This window comes from Coregonus clupeaformis, chromosome 15, assembly GCF_020615455.1.
Source record: "Coregonus clupeaformis isolate EN_2021a chromosome 15, ASM2061545v1, whole genome shotgun sequence".
In the NCBI taxonomy this organism is placed as follows: domain Eukaryota; kingdom Metazoa; phylum Chordata; class Actinopteri; order Salmoniformes; family Salmonidae; genus Coregonus; species Coregonus clupeaformis.
This window is the reverse complement of record NC_059206.1, coordinates 10,946,512-10,965,477: the sequence shown is the minus strand read 5'-3', so window position 1 is coordinate 10,965,477 and position 18,966 is coordinate 10,946,512. Positions and strand designations below refer to the sequence as shown.

The following is an 18,966-nucleotide window of genomic DNA, read 5'->3' as shown; positions in this document are numbered from 1 at the left end:
TAGTCTTTCTACTCCCTGTTAGCTGACAGAGAAGCTGTCCGATGCACAGAGACGCTCTAGTCTTTCTTCTCCCTGTTAACTGACAGAGAAGCTGTCCGATGCACAGAGACGCTCTAGTCTTTCTTCTCCCTGTTAACTGACAGAGAAGCTGTCCGATGCACAGAGACGCTCTAGTCTTTCTCCCTGTTAGCTGACAGAGAAGCTGTCCGATGCACAGAGACGCTCTAGTCTTTCTCCCTGTTAGCTGACAGAGAAGCTGTCCGATGCACAGAGACGCTCTAGTCTTTCTTCTCCCTGTTAACTGACAGAGAAGCTGTCCGATGCACAGAGACGCTCTAGTCTTTCTCCCTGTTAGCTGACAGAGAAGCTGTCCAATGCACAGAGACACTCTAGTCTTTGTCTTGATATTACAGAAGCATATATGAAAGACACAAGTTTCAACACACAGCTCAAAATATCTCATCAGCAACCCCTCACTTCTGCAGATGAGAGAGTTCACAAATCAATCAAACACTGAAAGAAAAAGGCAGCACAATTTGAACTACTCAGAATGAAACTGTAACAGATAGGATTGATCCGATGAGGAGAGGAAGATATTGAAGGAGTAAGATGTCTGAGTTGAGAGAGATATATTTCACCAAATGGGTGATGTAGTGAGGTTATTCATGAGTGGCCCGTTATGGGCAGCAGGTATCCCAGTGGTTAGAGCATTGGCCAGTAACCGAAAGGTTGCTAGTTTGAATCCCAGAGCTCACTGGGTGAACAATCGTTTGATCTGCCCTCGAGCAAGGCACTTAGCCCTAATTGCGCCATGATCGACGTCAATAATGACAGACCCTGGCCGTGATCCCACTCTCTGATTGTGTCTCAGGGGGAGTGGGATATGCAAAAAAACACATTTCCATTTTACACCACACACTTATCAGGTTACACACACAGGTTACTGGTGTTGACACGATGGAGCTGACAGACACGGTCGCCCTGTTTCTAGCTCTTAGCCAACTCTGCAGTATTTGTTTTGTGCGTGTTATTTCTTACATTATTTGCTCAGAAAGTTTGTTGTATTATTACCTACAGCCGAAAATAACTTTTCGACATTAGGTTAGCGGTCACTCACCAGAAATTCGAGCAGAAATTCTACTTCCCTGACCTGGATCCTTTGTTTGAACTTCCTGAGGCAGCTCTATTCCTCCTGGGGGATGAATAGAGCTCCAAAACGGCGATGCCGGAGAAGAGGAAGAAGAAGTGGGGTCCCAGTCCGACTCAGGACCATCCACCGCTTCAGAGTATACTACTCGCTAACATTCAGTCCCTGGAAAATAAGGTAGACGAGCTCAGGGCGAGGATCCGCTTCCAGAGAGACATAAGGTATTGTAACATCCTCTGTTCCACGGAATTATGTCTCTCTCTGGACATACTGCCCCTGTCCATTCAGCCAGATGGGTTTCTCCGTCCATCGCGCGGACATGAAGAAATAACTCTCTGGGAAAAAGGAAGGCGGAGGGGTTTGTTTGTGGTACAGGAACTGGAGCGATGGCGCAGTACGACCCAACTTTGCTTCTTTTGGTGTTTATCTTTACTTTGTTTTTGCACTAAATGTATCATTTCTTATAACCGACAATAACTTTTGAACATCAGATCGGCAGTTACTTACCCCAATTCCGGCTTCAACTTCGACTAATCGGCGCTGGGCTCTTTCTGTAATTCTGACCCAAATTTTCAGATATGCAAGAGGAAATGCCGGTGTTACAGAGGCAGGAGATGGGGAGTCCTGGTGAGATTAAGGCGAAGGTAAAAAACGGCCACCTCTTCCCTCCATTCTAAAGGCCAAAGATAAAGTCACTTGACAATAAGATGGATGACCTCTGATCGCGGATTTGCTACCAACGGGACTCTCGTAACTGCAATATTCTCCGCTTTTCTGAAACATGACTTTCGGACAAGATACCCCCCATGGATTCTCCGGAGCGGACGGACAGGACAGTTGAGTCAGGGAAATTAAGAGGGGGAGGGGTTTGCTTCTTCATCAGCAACATATGGTGTGCTGACTTGAGTGCAGTGGTAGCCTTGACCCATTGTTCACCCGTCTTGGAATATCTGATGTTGAAATGCCGACCCTTCTAGTTTTCAGCCGTTATCGTGAACTGTTGTATACATTCCACCTCAGGACAAGAAATATAACAAACTGGCACTTAACGAACTGTACAAGGCTATAAACAAGCAGGAAAACTTACATCCTTTCTTGTCGCCGGCGATTTTAATTCCGCGTCATTAAGACACGTGATGCCCAACTTCCATCAACACGTCTCCTTCGCCACTAGGGGCGATGAAGTCCTAGACCACTGTTACTCTACTCACAAGCAAGCATTCAAGGCCCTCCCTCATCTGCCATTCGGCAAATCAGATCATGACTCCGTACTCCTGTTTCTGTTTGCAAGCAGAAGCTCAAACAGGAAGTACCCGTGACTCGCTCTGTTGAGAAATGGTCATCAGAATTTGCTAGCGCTGATTGGAATATGTTCCGAGACTCCGCCGATAACATCGGCGAGCTAACCACCTCCGTCACCGGCTTCATAAGGAAATGCATCGCGATGTTGTCCCCACAGTGAAGGTTCGCTGCTTCCCCAATCAAAATCCCTGGATTTATGTCATTGATGTGTCGTCTGCAAACTTGATGATTGAATTGGAGGCGTGCTTGGCCACGCAGTCATGGGTGAACAGGGAGTACAGGAGGGGGCTGAGCACACACCCTTGTGGGGCCCTAGTGTTGAGGATCAGCGAAGTGGAGATGTTGTTTCCTACCTTCACCACCTGGGGGCGGCCCGTCAGTAAGTCCAGGACCCAGTTGCACAGCGGGGTTCAGACCCAGGGCCCCGAGCTTAATGATGAGCTTGGAGGGTACTATGGTGTTGAATGCTGAGCTATAGTCAATGAACAGCATTCTTACATAGGTATTCCTCTTGTCCAGATGGGATAGGGCAGTGTGCAGTGTGATGGCGATTGCATCGTCTGTGGATCTATTGGGGGCGGTAAGCAAATTGATGTGGGTCTAGGGTGACAGGTAAGGTAGAGGTGATATGATCCTTGACTAGTCTCTCAAAGCGCTTCATGATGACAGAGGTGAGTGCTACGGGGTATTTGATCCCCTGCTGATTTTGTACGTTTGCCCACTGACAAAGAAATGATCAGTCTATAGAGAGACAGAATAACAACAAAATAATCCAGAAAAATGCATGTCAAAAATGTTATAAATTGATTTGCATTTTAATGAGGGAAATAGGTATTTGACCCCCTCTCAATCAGAAAGATTTCTGGCTTCCAGCTGTCTTTTATACAGGTAACGAGCTGAGATTAGGAGCACACTCTTAAAGGGAGTGCTCCTAATCTCAGTTTGTTACCTGTATAAAAGACACCTGTCCACAGAAGCAATCAATCAATCAGATTCCAAACTCTCCACCATGGCCAAGACCAAAGAGCTCTCCAAGGATGTCAGGGACAAGATTGTAGACCTACACAAGGCTGGAATGGGCTACAAGACCATCACCAAGCAGCTTGGTGAGAAGGTGACAATTTATAACATTTTTGACATGCGTTTTTCTGGACATTGTCATGCTGGAATACCAATCCACGACCCATATTCAATGCCCTGGCTGAGGGAAGGAGGTTCTCACCCAAGATTTGACGGTACATGGCCCCGTCCATCATCCCTTTGATGCGGTGAAGTTGTCCTGTCCCTTTAGCAGAAAAACACCCCCAAAGCATAATGTTTCCACCTCCATGTTTGACGGTGGGGATGGTGTTCTTGGGGTCATAGGCAGCATTCCTCCTCCTCCAAACACGACAACTTGAGTTGATGCCAAAGAGCTCAATTTTGGTCTCATCTGACTACAACACTTTCACCCAGTTCTCCTCTGAATCATTCAGATGTTCATTGGCAAACTTCAGACGGGCATGTATATGTGCTTTCTTGAGAAGGGGGACCTTGTGGGCGCTGCATGATTTCAGTCCTTCACGGCGTAGTGTGTTACCAATTGTTTTCTTGGTGACTATGGTCCCAGCTGCCTTGAGATCATTGACAAGATCCTCCCGTGTAGTTCTGGGTGATTCCTCACCTTTCTCATGATCATTGCAACTCCACGAGGTGAGATCTTGCAAGGAGCCCCAGGCAGAGGGAGATTGACAGTTCTTTTGTGTTTCTTCCATTTGCGAATAATCGCACCAACCGTTGTCACCTTCTCACCAGGCTGATTGGCGATGGTCTTGTAACCCATTCCAGCCTTGTGTAGGTCTACAATATTGTCCCTGACATCCTTGGAGAGCTCTTTGGTCTTGGCCATGGTGGAGAGTTTGGAATCTGATTGATTGATTGCTTCTGTGGACAGGTGTCTTTTATACAGGTAACAAGCTGAGATTAGGTGCACTCCCTTTAAGAGTGTGCTCCTAATCTCAGCTCGTTACCTGTATAAAAGACACCTGGGAGCCAGAAATCTTTCTGATTGAGAGGGGGTCAAATAATTATTTCCCTCATTAAAATGCAAATCAATTTATAACATTTTTGACATGCGTTTTTCTGGATTTTGTTGTTGTTGTTCTGTCTCTCACTGTTCAAATAAACCTACCATTAAAATTATAGACTGATCATTTCTTTGTCAGTTGGCAAACGTACAAAATCAGCATGGGATCAAATACTTTTTTCCTTCACCGTAGAATAGTATAGAATACAGTATATACATATGAGATGAGTAATGCAAGATATGTAAACATAACGCCGTAACGTAAGCTAATCTTCCTGGAGTCCAACACCAATTAATAAGACATTATAAAACAATTACAAATGAAGACTTTACAAACATTTAACAAGTAGACAATACAGACAATTAAAATACCTGACAGGTAACACATTTAACATTCATACGGATAGAGCAATGAAGAGTTAATCTGGCAGCCCTATTCTTTTATATCTCTCTGTGCTGCGGATGACCCCATAACCGGACAGCACTCTAGGTGTGATAGGACCAGGGATTTAATCACCTGATTCAGAGTGCTAGATGCTATATGCTATGAACATTTTCTTGTAACAGCAATTCCCTTACCCGTCTTAATAACAATACTATCTACAGTGGGGGAAAAAAGTATTTAGTCAGCCACCAATTGTGCAAGTTCTCCCACTTAAAAAGATGAGAGAGGCCTGTAATTTTCATCATAGGTACACGTCAACTATGACAGACAAATTGAGAAAATAAGTATTTGGTCACCTACAAACAAGCAAGATTTCTGGCTCTCACAGACCTGTAACTTCTTCTTTAAGAAGCTCCTCTGTCCTCCACTCGTTACCTGTATTAATGGCACCTGTTTGAACTTGTTATCAGTATAAAAGATACCTGTCCACAACCTCAAACAGTCACACTCCAAACTCCACTATGGCCAATACCAAAGAGCTGTCAAAGGACACCAGAAACAAAATTGTAGACCTGCACCAGGCTGGGAAGACTGAATCTGCAATAGGTAAGCAGCTTGGTTTGAAGAAATCAACTGTGGGAGCAATTATTAGGAAATGGAAGACATACAAGACCACTGATAATCTCCCTTGATCTGGGGCTCCACGCAAGATCTCACCCCGTGGGGTCAAAATGATCACAAGAACGGTGAGCAAAAATCCCAGAACCACACGGGGGGACCTAGTGAATGACCTGCAGAGAGCTGGGACCAAAGTAACAAAGCCTACCATCAGTAACACACTACGCCGCCAGGGACTCAAATCCTGCAGCGCCAGATGTGTCCCCCTGCTTAAGCCAGTACATGTCCAGGCCCGTCTGAAGTTTGCTAGAGTGCATTTGGATGATCCAGAAGAGGATTGGGAGAATGTCATATGGTCAGATGAAACCAAAATATAACTTTTTTGGTAAAAACTCAACTCGTCGTGTTTGGAGGACAAAGAATGCTGAGTTGCATCCAAAGAACACCATACCTACTGTGAAGCATGGGGGTGGAAACATCATGCTTTGGGGCTGTTTTTCTGCAAAGGGACCAGGACGACTGATCCGTGTAAAGGTAAGAATGAATGGGGCCATGTATCGTGAGATTTTGAGTGAAAACCTCCTTCCATCAGCAAGGGCATTGAAGATGAAACGTGGCTGGGTCTTTCAGCATGACAATGATCCCAAACACACCGCCCGGGCAACGAAGGAGTGGCTTCGTAAGAAGCATTTCAAGGTCCTGGAGTGGCCTAGCCAGTCTCCAGATCTCAACCCCATAGAAAATCTTTGGAGGGAGTTGAAAGTCCGTGTTGCCCAGCGACAGCCCCAAAACATCACTGCTCTAGCGGAGATCTGCATGGAGGATTGGGCCAAAATACCAGCAACAGTGTGTGAAAACCTTGTGAAGACTTACAGAAAACGTTTGACCTGTGTCATTGCCAACAAAGGGTATATAACAAAGTATTGAGAAACTTTTGTTATTGACCAAATACTTATTTTCCACCATCATTTCCAAATAAATTCATAAAAAATCCTACAATGTGATTTTCTGAAAAAAAAATGCTCATTTTGTCTGTCATAGTTGACGTGTACCTATGATGAAAATTACAGGCCTCTCTCATCTTTTTAAGTGGGAGAACTTGCACAATTGGTGGCTGACTAAATACTTTTTTTCCCCCACTGTATATATATATATAATATAACAAAAGTATTATTAAAATATTACTTCACTACAGCAGTGGTTCACAAACCTCACCTCGGGGTCCCCTAGATGTTCCACAATGTTGTTGTAGCCCTGAACTAGCTCACCTGATTACCCTATTCAAGGGCTTGACGATTAGTTGACAAGTTGAATCAGCTCAGCTAGCTCTGGAATAGATCAAATCCATGGAACGTCTGGAAGGGTCCCCCCGAGGAGAGGTTAGAGAACCACTGCACTACAGCATGATGGCACTGAGACATTGGCACCTTGGCACCACTGAAGCCCAGATGGAAACCGCAGGCTTTTCCCAGAACACGATGACACACCCCTTGGCTTGAACTGAGCCTACTTATGTGCTTTGACTTGCCCTGTCTGGGATGCATCACACATCAGGTGATCACTAAGTAAAAGGATAGGACTGTAAAGTTCCCAAATGTAAGAGGACTCCCAAGTGGTATTGACATATTTGCATTAATCCATTCAGGTGTATTTTGTGGCTTTTGCCCAATGCGTTCTAATGATCTAAAGTCGCGCTGTTGCAACTCCCTGTAAACACACAGTCCAGTTCAAAGTGAATGCTGGCAAGCCCGTGTGGCAAATGGCTTATTTGCATATAGGCCTACTACAGCTCTGATTGGCTATGGCGCACCGGTCTGCTTAGAATCCGGTCCTTGATGAGGCAGATGTTTTTATTAGGTTTTATCTACTGCAGTGTCTATTAATTGTCCAAACGCACAGCTGCTTTCCCACTCTATATTGTTATAGAATTTTCACAAATGCCTTAGTATACGTAATCCTAAGAATTTATGAAAATGTGAAAATGACCATGTCTAAGTGCTCGCTTGTCAGAAAATGTTAAAAAAAAGTTTAATATTCTTCCTAGGGGTGTATATGAACATATTTTAATACTATTTCATGTTGCTAAAAAAGTGCTTTGAAAATAATTAAAATGTACGTTAATCATCAACTTTCAAGTAACAGTCTGAAAGCTGTTAGTCAGGTTTTGTTCTGTTCTGTTGGCAGCTCTGATCCCCACCCAGCAGCACAGCCACCATCCACATCATGTGATCACCAAGTAGAGGGAGGGTAGGCTTGGTAAACGTGGATCATCATTGGGTGGTGCAGACCTTTGGTGACCTGAACATTTCCCAAACCTATAATTAGAGGAAATGCTTTGAAAACCATTAATAAAGTCCCAGTCTGAAAGCTGTTAGTCAGGTTCTGTTCTGTCGACAGCTCTGAGCCCCACCCTGCACCACATGCTGGCACTAGCAGGGTTCCTGTGAATCTACAGGGTGGATCTGTTTACTCAATACAGTACTCATCCTGCAGAGAAACTAAGACTGTGGCCACACTGACAGACAAGCACCAACAGGATAGTGTTTATTTTTGCAATGAAGCAGAACATGTTGCTGTGATAACATACAGTCAGTTTATATGTTACACTGCTAAAACCTAAAGCCGTCACAACTAGCATTTAATCCAGCCACCGACACATGGAGAATACCTAAAACAGGGAGACCACAACAGGTAATAACCTGAGTCAGGTTTACCTGTCCAGAACCAACTGTTATAAAAGCGTGGATTCACTACAAATCACCACAACGGGCCAGCTCCACAACCAGTTATCTGGTTTTATGTTACCACAAGCAGCTAGTATAAAACCATACATCACCGCAAACAAATCTTCTTGAACCCTTCATCTTCCAGCTATATTACCAGCCAACAACTACAGCTAAAAGAAGAGTGGCGGTGTTGTGTCATGGTGTGGTGGTGTAGTGGTGTGGTGGTGTCATGGTGTGGTGGTGTCATGGTGTGGTGGTGTCATGGTGTGGTGGTGTCATGGTGTGGTGGTGTCATGGTGTGGTGGTGTCATGGTGTGGTGGTGTCATGGTGTGGTGGTGTCATGGTGTGGTGGTGTCATGATGTGGTGGTGTCATGGTGTGGTGGTGTCATGATGTGGTGGTGTCATGGTGTGGTGGTGTCATGATGTGGTGGTGTCATGGTGTGGTGGTGTCATGGTGTGGTGGTGTCATGGTGTGGTGGTGTAGTGGTGTGGTGGTGTCATGGTGTGGTGGTGTCATGATGTGGTGGTGTCATGGTGTGGTGGTGTAGTGGTGTGGTGGTGTAGAGGTGTGGTGGTGTCATGATGTGGTGGTGTAGTGGTGTGGTGGTGTAGTGGTGTGGTGGTGTAATGGTGTGGTGGTGTAGTGGTGTGGTGGTGTGGTGGTGTCATGGTGTGGTGGTGTAGTGGTGTGGTGGTGTAGTGGTGTGGTGGTGTAGTGGTGTGGTGGTGTCATGGTGTGGTGGTGTCATGATGTGGTGGTGTCATGGTGTGGTGGTGTAGTGGTGTGGTGGTGTAGTGGTGTGGTGGTGTCATGGTGTGGTGGTGTAGTGGTGTGGTGGTGTAGTGGTGTGGTGGTGTAGTGGTGTGGTGGTGTCATGGTGTGGTGGTGTAGTGGTGTGGTGGTGTCATGGTGTGGTGGTGTAGTGGTGTCATGGTGTGGTGGTGTAGTGGTGTGGTGGTGTCATGATGTGGTGGTGTCATGGTGTGGTGGTGTAGTGGTGTGGTGGTGTAGTGGTGTGGTGGTGTAGTGGTGTGGTGGTGTCATGGTGTGGTGGTGTAGTGGTGTGGTGGTGTCATGGTGTGGTGGTGTAGTGGTGTCATGGTGTGGTGGTGTAGTGGTGTGGTGGTGTCATGATGTGGTGGTGTCATGGTGTGGTGGTGTAGTGGTGTGGTGGTGTCATGGTGTGGTGGTGTAGTGGTGTGGTGGTGTCATGGTGTGGTGGTGTCATGGTGTGGTGGTGTAGTGGTGTGGTGGTGTCATGGTGTGGTGGTGTCATGGTGTGGTGGTGTAGTGGTGTGGTGGTGTCGTGGTGTGGTGGTGTCATGGTGTGGTGGTGTAGTGGTGTGGTGGTGTCATGGTGTGGTGGTGTAGTGGTGTGGTGGTGTCATGGTGTGGTGGTGTCATGGTGTGGTGGTGTAGTGGTGTGGTGGTGTAGTGGTGTGGTGGTGTCATGATGTGGTGGTGTCATGGTGTGGTGGTGTCATGATGTGGTGGTGTCGTGTCATGATGTGGTGGTGTCATGGTGTGGTGGTGTAGTGGTGTGGTGGTGTAGTGGTGTGGTGGTGTCATGATGTGGTGGTGTCATGGTGTGGTGGTGTCATGATGTCATGGTGTGGTGGTGTGGTGGTGTAGTGGTGTGGTGGTGTCATGATGTGGTGGTGTCATGGTGTGGTGGTGTCATGATGTTATGGTGTGGTGGTGTCATGATGTGGTAGTGTCGTGTCATGGTATCATGATGTGGTGGTGTCATGGTGTGGTGGTGTCGTGGTGTGGTGGAGTAGTGGTGTCGTGTCATGGTGTGGTGGTGTCATGTCATGTTGTTGTGGTGTCATGTCATGGTGTGGTGGTGTCATGTCATGGTGTGGTGGTGTCATGGTGTGGTGGTGTCATGGTGGTGTCGTGTCATGGTGTGGTGGTATCATGATGTGGTGGTGTCGTGGTATCATGATGTGGTGGTGTCATGGTGTGGTGGTGTAGTGGTGTGGTGTGGTGGTGTCATGATGTGGTGGTGTCGTGTCATGGTGTGGTGGTGTCATGATGTGGTGGTGTCATGGTGTGGTGTTGTGGTGTCATGGTGTGGTGGTGTCATGGTGTGGTGGTGTCATGGTGTGGTGGTGTCATGATGTGGTGGTGTCATGGTGTGGTGGAGTAGTGGTGTCGTGGTGTGGTGGTGTCATGGTGTGGTGTGGTCATGTCATGTTGGTGTCATTGTGGTGTCATGGTGTGGTGGTGTCATGGTGTGGTGGAGTAGTGGTGTCGTGTCATGGTGTGATGGTGTGGTGTGGTCATGTCATGTCATGTTGTTGTGGTGTGGTGTGGTGGTGTCATGGTGTGGTGGTGTCATGGTGTGGTGGTGTCGTGTCATGGTGTCATGTCATGTTGTTGTGGTGTCATGGTGTGGTGGAGTAGTGGTGTCGTGTCATGGTGTGATGGTGTGGTGTGGTCATGTCATGTTGTGGTGGCGTCATGTTGTGGTGGTGTCATGGTGTGGTGGTGTCATGGTGTGATGGTGTGGTGGTGTCATGGTGTGATGGTGTCATGGTGTGGTGGTGTCATGGTGTGATGGTGTGGTGGTGTCATGGTGTGGTGGTGTCATGTTGTGGTGGTGTCATGGTGTGGTGGTGTGATGGTGTGGTGGTGTCATGTTGTGGTGGTGTCATGGTGTGGTGGTGTGATGGTGTGGTGTGGTCATGGTGTGGTGGTGTCATGGTGTGGTGGTATCGTGTCATTTACATTGTAGTCATTTAGCAGACGCTCTTATCCAGAGCGACTTACAGTTAGTGAATACATACAGTGGGGAAAAAAGTATTTAGTCAGCCACCAATTGTGCAAGTTCTCCCACTTAAAAAGATGAGAGATGCCTGTAATTTTCATCATAGGTACACGTCAACTATGACAGACAAATTGAGATTTTTTTTTCTCCAGAAAATCACATTGTAGGATTTTAATGAATTTATTTGCAAATTATGGTGGAAAATAAGTATTTGGTCACCTACAAACAAGCAAGATTTCTGGCTCTCACAGACCTGTAACTTCTTCTTTAAGAGGCTCCTCTGTCCTCCACTCGTTACCTGTATTAATGGCACCTGTTTGAACTTGTTATCAGTATAAAAGACACCTGTCCACAACCTCAAACAGTCACACTCCAAACTCCACTATGGCCAAGACCAAAGAGCTGTCAAAGGACACCAGAAACAAAATTGTAGACCTGCACCAGGCTGGGAAGACTGAATCTGCAATAGGTAAGCAGCTTGGTTTGAAGAAATCAACTGTGGGAGCAATTATTAGGAAATGGAAGACATACAAGACCACTGATAATCTCCCTCGATCTGGGGCTCCACGCAAGATCTCACCCCATGGGGTCAAAATGATCACAAGAACGGTGAGCAAAAATCCCAGAACCACACGGGGGGGACCTAGTGAATGACCTGCAGAGAGCTGGGACCAAAGTAACAAAGCCTACCATCAGTAACACACTACGCCGCCAGGGACTCAAATCCTGCAGTGCCAGACGTGTCCCCCTGCTTAAGCCAGTACATGTCCAGGCCCGTCTGAAGTTTGCTAGAGTGCATTTGGATGATCCAGAAGAGGATTGGGAGAATGTCAGATGAAACCAAAATAGAACTTTTTGGTAAAAACTCAACTCGTCGTGTTTGGAGGACAAAGAATGCTGAGTTGCATCCAAAGAACACCATACCTACTGTGAAGCATGGGGGTGGAAACATCATGCTTTGGGGCTGTTTTTCTGCAAAGGGACCAGGACGACTGATCCGTGTAAAGGAAAGAATGAATGGGGCCATGTATCGTGAGATTTTGAGTGAAAACCTCCTTCCATCAGCAAGGGCATTGAAGATGAAACGTGGCTGGGTCTTTCAGCATGACAATGATCCCAAACACACCGCCCGGGCAACGAAGGAGTGGCTTCGTAAGAAGCATTTCAAGGTCCTGGAGTGGCCTAGCCAGTCTCCAGATCTCAACCCCATAGAAAATCTTTGGAGGGAGTTGAAAGTCTGTGTTGCCCAGCGACAGCCCCAAAACATCACTGCTCTAGAGGAGATCTGCATGGAGGAATGGGCCAAAATACCAGCAACAGTGTGTGAAAACCTTGTGAAGACTTACAGAAAACATTTGACCTGTGTCATTGCCAACAAAGGGTATATAACAAAGTATTGAGAAACTTTTTGTTATTGACCAAATACTTATTTTCACCATAATTTGCAAATAAATTCATTAAAAATCCTACAATGTGATTTTCTGGATTTTTTTCTCTCATTTTGTCTGTCATAGTTGACGTGTACCTATGATGAAAATTACAGGCCTCTCTCATCTTTTTAAGTGGGAGAACTTGCACAATTGGTGGCTGACTAAATACTTTTTTCCCCCCACTGTATATCTTTTTTTGTAATTTTTTTCATACTGGTCCCCCGTGGGAATCGAACCCACAACCCTGGCGTTGCAAACGCCATGCTCTATCAACTGAGCTACATCCCTGCCGGCCATTCCCTCCCCTACCCTGGACGACGCTGGGCCAATTGTGCGCCCCCCCATGAGTCTCCCGGTCGCGGCCGGCTTTGACAGAGCCAGGATCTCTAGTGGCACAGCTAGCACTGCAATGCAGTGCCTTAGACCACTGCGCCACTCAGGAGAGTGTGGTCAGGAGAGTGTGGTGGTGTCATGATGTGGTGGTGTAGTGGTGTGGTGGTGTCATGATGTGGTGGTGTAGTGGTGTCGTGGTGTCATGATGTGGTGGTGTTATGGTGTGGTGTGGTGTGGTGGAGTAGTGGTGTGGTGGTGTCATGGTGTGGTGGAGTAGTGGTGTCGTGGTGTTGTGTCATGGTGCTGTGGTGTCATAGTGCTGTGGTGTCATGGTGTGGTGGTGTCATGTTATAGTGTGGTGGTGTCATGTCATAGTGTGGTGGTGTCATAATATATAATATAATAATATGCCATTTAGCAGACGCTTTTATCCAAAGCGACTTACAGTCATGCGTGCATACATTTTTGTGCATGGGTGGTCCCGGGGATCGAACCCACTACCTTGGCGTTACAAGCGCCGTGCTCTACCAGCTGAGCTACAGAGGTCATTTCACAGTGTGGTGGTGTCGTGTCATGGTGTGGTGGTGTCATGGTGTGGTGGTGTCATGTCACAGTGTGGTGGTGTCGTGTCATGGTTTGGTGGTGTCATGGTGTGGTGGTGTCATGGTGTGGTGGAGTAGTGGTGTGGTGGTGTCATGGTGTGGTGGTGTAGTGGTGTCATGGTGTGGTGGTGTCATGGTGTGGTGGTGTCATGTCACAGTGTGGTGGTGTCGTGTCATGGTGTGGTGGTGTCATGGTGTGGTGGTTTTATGGTGTGGTGGTGTCATGGTGTGGAGCCAAAGGTGGAGGTGTGGCTGTTTATATTCAGAACCACATTCCTGTAAAGCTTAGAGAGGATCTCATGTTAAATACTGTTGAAGTAATATGGCTACAGGTTCATCTGCCTCACCTAACACCCATTCTGGCTGCTATAGATCACCAAGTGCTAACAGTCAGTTTCTGGATACCATGTGTGAAATGCTTGATATTGTATGTGATCTCAATAGAGATGTATATTTTCTGGGTGATTTAAATATTGACTGGCTTTCATCAGGCTGCCCACTCAGCAGAAAGCTTCAAACTGTAACTAGTGCCTGCAACCTGGTTCAGGTTGTCAGGCACTAGGAAATCATCAACATGTATTGATCATATCTTTACTAATGCTGCAGAAATTTGCTTTAAAGCAGTATCCAAATCCATCGGATGTAGTGATCACAATATAGTAGCCATATCTAGGAAAACCAAAGTTCCAAAGGCTGGGCCTAATATAGTGTCTAAGAGGTCATACAATAAGTTTTGTAGTGATTCCTGTTGTTGATGTAAAGAATATTTGTTGGTCCGTTGTGTGTAATGAGGAGCAACCAGACGCTGCACTTGACACATTTATGAAATTGCTTATCTCAGTTACTAATAAGCATTTACCCATTTAGAAAATGACTATAAAAACTGTTAAATCCCTGTGGGTTGATGAGGAATTGAAAAATGGTATGGTTGAAAGTGATGAGGCAAAATAAATGGCAAATAGGTCTGGCTGTACAACCGATTGGCAAACGTACTGCAAATTGAGAAATCATGTGACTAAACTGAATAAAAAGAAGAACAAACTACAATATGAAATAAAGATAAATTACATAAAGAATGATAGTAAAAAGCTTTGGAGCACCTTAAATGAAATGTTGGCCAAAAAGGCAAACTCCGCTCCATCATTCATTGAATCAGATGGCTCATTCATCACAAAACCCACTGATATTGCCAACTACTTTAATACTTTTTTCATTGGCAAGATTAGCAAACTTAGGCATGACATGTCAGCAACAAACTCTGACACTCTGGGGCGGCAGGTAGCTTAGTGGGTAAGAGCGTTGTGCCAGTAACTGAAAGGTCGCTGGTTCTAATCCCTGAGCCGACTAGGTGAAAAATCTGTCGATGTGCCCTTAAGCAAGGCACTTAACCCTAATTGCTCCTGTAAGTTGCTCTGGATAAGAGCGTCTGCCAAATGACTCAAAACCCTACACATCCAAGTATATCTGACCAAATTATGAAAGACAAGCATTGTAATTTTGAATTCCGTAAAGTAAGTGTGGAAGAGGTGAATTTTGTTGTTGTTGTCTTTCAACAATGACAAGCCACCCGGGTCTGACAATTTGGATGGAAAATTACTGAGGAAAATAGCGGACGATATTGCCACTCCTATTTGCCATATCTTCTATTTAAGCCTACTAGAAAGTGTGTGCCCCCAGGCTTGGAGGGAAACTAAAGTTATTCCCCTACCTAAGAATAGTAAAGCCCCCTTAACTGGCTCAAATAGCCGACCAATCAGCCTGTTACCAACCCTTAGTAAACTATTGGAAAAAATGGTGTTTGACCAGATACAATTCTATTTTACAGTAAACAAATTGACAACAGACTTTCAGCATGCTTATAGGGAAGGACATTCAACAAGCACAGCACTTACACAAATTGATGATAAAAAGATTGTGGGAGCTGTTTTGTTAGACTTCAGTGCAGCTTTTGACATTATCGATCATAGTCTGCTGCTGGAAAGAACGTGTGTGTTACGGCGGTGGTGGCAGCGGTGGTGGCAGCGTCATGCTGTGGGGATGTTTTTCATCGGCAGGGACTGGGAAACTGGTCAGAATTGAAGGAATGATGGATGGCGCTAAATACAGGGAAATTCTTGAGGGAAACCAGTTTCAGTCTTCCAGAGATTTGAGACTGGGACCGAGGTTCACCTTCCAGCAGGACAATGACCCTAAGCATACTGCTAAAGCAAGCTTGAGTGGTTTAAGGGGAAACATTTAAATGTCTTGGAATGGCCTAGTCAAAGCCCAGACCTCAATCCAATTGAGAATCTGTGGTATGACTTAAAGATTGCTGTACACCAGCAGAACCCATCCAACTTGAAGGAGCTGGAGCAGTTTTGCCTTGAAGAATGGGCAAAAATCGCAGTGGCTAGATGTGCCAAGCTTATAGAGACATACCCCAAGAGACTTGCAGCTGTGATTGCTGCAAAAGGTGGCTCTACAAAGTATTGACTTTGGGGGGGGTGAATAGTTATGCACGCTCAAGTTTTCTGTATTTTTTGTCTTATTTCTTGTTTGTTTCACAAAGAAAAATATTTTGCATCTTCAAAGTGGTAGATTTTGTGTAAATCAAATGGTACAAAACCCCAAAAAATCCATTTTAATTCCAGGTTGTAAGGCAACAAAATAGGAAAAATGCCAAAGGGGGGTGAATACTTTCACAAGCCACTGTTAATCACATCATACGTGAACTGTGTGATGTAGTTGGGAATTGTAGTTTCCAACAGGCCAATGTTCTACATAATTTAGCGCAGAAAACGTGACAATTAACTACAATAACCATAATCCATTGCGCGGCTACTTGTTCGGTCTGTGTTTCTTTTAAGCCTGCTATGTAATAGACTGAAAAATGCGCGACTCAGCCTCCCGAGTGGCGCAGTGGTCTAAGGCACTACATCGCAGTGCTAGCTGTGCCACTAGAGATCCTGGTTTGAATCCAGGCTCTGTCGTAGCCGGCCGCGACCGGGAGACCCATGGGGCGGCGCATAATTGACCCAGCGTTGTCCAGGGTAGGGGAGGGAATGGCCGGCAGGGATGTAGCTCAGTTGGTAGAGCATGGGGTTTGCAACGCCAGGGTTGTGGGTTCAATTCCCACGGGGGGGCCAGTATGAAAAATAAAATAATGTATGCACTAACTGTAAGTCGCTCTGGATAAGAGTGTCTGCTAAATGACGTAAATGTAATACAGAGAGCAGCTGTTGCTTCGTGATATATCTCTACCTGAAAATACATATTCAGCAGTCATAAAAGTATGCCTTTACTTTGAAGAACTACTAAAATAGTGATTTTGTCAGACAGCAGCTCTTTAGAGATGAGATGATGACTTGGAATGAAATAATAAAGTCATCAAATAAAACTAATGTAATATACACAACGACTGAAATATGTTATTAAAGTAAAGTAATGTGAATAACTGCTGGTTAATAAGTAATGGGCAGTCAGCACCATCACGGGACTTGTATTAATTGTTTTATTCTGTGTTGTTACAGCATTCAACCCACATAATGCATAGTGCATTTAATGTTTAAAAAAAATATCAAAACAGAAATAAATGATTTGTAGTGATTCCTGTTGTTGATGTAAATAATATTTGTTGGTCCGTTGTGTGGTGATCATGATAATTTTTTTGTAATCGAACTGAAACCGAACCGACCTTAAAAAGCACTAATCGCTCAGCACTAATAAATATGGACTTAGTCAAACATAAAGCCATAGCACCAGTCTCTGTTATTGCAAATTCTACGTATCTGTAAAGTCTGGTGTGTGAGATGAAATTACAGTCTTTATTGACAGTCTGTGGCTATAAACAGTCTGTGGCTATAAACAGTCTGTGGCTATAAACAGTCTGTGGCTATAAACAGTCTGTGGCTATAAACAGTCTGTGGCTATAAAGAACAATGAAAGCAGGGAGGCATTTTATTCACTCCTAATACAGAGACTTTGGTTTGTAACCGAATGCACTCATACGTGTCGACTTGAAACATTCCAGCACACTTCAAGATATCAGACAAGAGCGAGATATCAGACACAGCACATTTTCACTCACCGTAGAACACAGACATGAATCATCGCGCTAGATTGAGTCAGTGTGAGTGTCTTTAGAAATACTCTGCGACAGTCTGGTGTCTGGCACAAATTTCCCCATCGGAAAAAACTGTTTGAAATGACACTGAACCTAAGTGAGAACTGGGTGAGAACATTGCCTAGGGAGAATAAACAGGACATCATTTCCAATAGTTTTTCCCAGTTGTGGGTGGGATCCCAACCTTTCAGACAGACCAGACCAGGTGCACCCACCCACAGCCAAACAGACAGGGATGGAGAGAATAGATAGCATTCTTCTACAGACCCCTGTTAACCCTCTCTGTGACGTGTCTGTCTGAGTGGCGTGGCGCAGTGGTCTAAGGCGCTGCATCGCAGTGCTAGCTGTGCCACTAGAGATCCTGGTTCGGGATGGAATGGCCGGCAGGGATGTAGCTCAGTTGGTAGAGCTTGGCGTTTGCAACGCCAGGGATGTGGGTTCGATTCCCACGGGGGGGGGGGGCCAGTATGAAAAAAATATATATAATGTATGCACTCACTAACTGTATGTCGCTCTGGATAAGAGCGTCTGCTAAATGACTGAAATGTAAATGTAAAATGATAGTAACCAGCCCTCTGTTACCCCTCTCTGTGACATGTCTGTCTGATGCTAACCAAGAGCCCAGTGACCACAAGACAAGATAGCTATCAGCCAGGGAAAGTAACATTTGGTTCTCTTTCAAGATCAATGATAAGGATGCTTGGTATTTATTGTGTTGTTCAGGTGTGTGTGTGTGTGTGTGTGTGTGTGCGTGTCAGGTTACCTGTTCGTCCACTGAGAGGATGTTCACTTTGTCCCCCAGTAGTTCTGTCAGCTGTACCAGTGAAGGGGGGGGGTGTCTCTCTGAATGCCTATTGGCTGATGGAAACAAAGGTCAGAGGTCAGATATACTGGCCCAATGCCTGGGGTTACCAGGGACTTTTTTTTTTTTTATGACAAAAGTTGTGTCAGACAACGGACACCCAAGTCAAATAGATTAACTCTTTAAACCGGAATAGGGTGCCATTCCAGACACAGCCATTCCAGACGCAGCCATTCCAGACGCAGCCATTCCAGACGCAGCCATTCCAGACGCAGCCATTCCAGATGCAGCCATTCCAGACGCAGCCATTCCAGACGCAGCCATTCCAGACGCAGCCATTCCAGACGCAGCCATTCCAGACGCAGCCATTCCAGACGCAGCCATTCCAGACACAGCCATTCCAGACGCAGCCATTCCAGACGCAGCCATTCCAGACGCAGCCATTCCAGACACACACATTTCAGACACACACATTTCAGACACACACATTCCAGACACACACATTTCAGACACACACATTTCAGACACACACATTTCAGACACACACATTTCAGACAAAACACATTTCAGACACACCCATTCGTAATGACCGAAGCACAGCTAGGTGTGGATACATATAAAAGTCTGGGACATAAATCTAAAACCAATCAGGTTTAGTTCTGGGAGTTACTGTTGTTG

General features: G+C 45.6%; 1 protein-coding gene across 2 annotated transcripts in view; it reads right to left on the bottom strand.

The window, feature by feature from the left end:
* The window catches only part of LOC121581839 (cingulin-like protein 1), a 94,204-nt gene that overhangs the window by 33,844 nt on the left and 41,394 nt on the right, over positions 1 to 18,966 (bottom strand). Inside the window, exon 2 of one of the 2 annotated variants that reach the window (XM_041897201.2) lies at positions 18,250 to 18,344. The gene's annotated coding sequence lies outside the window, so the exon portion shown is untranslated. Of the gene's footprint in view, positions 1 to 6,785; positions 6,867 to 18,249; positions 18,345 to 18,966 lie in introns of those variants that run through there. The other variant, XM_041897202.2, reaches the window with a different exon arrangement.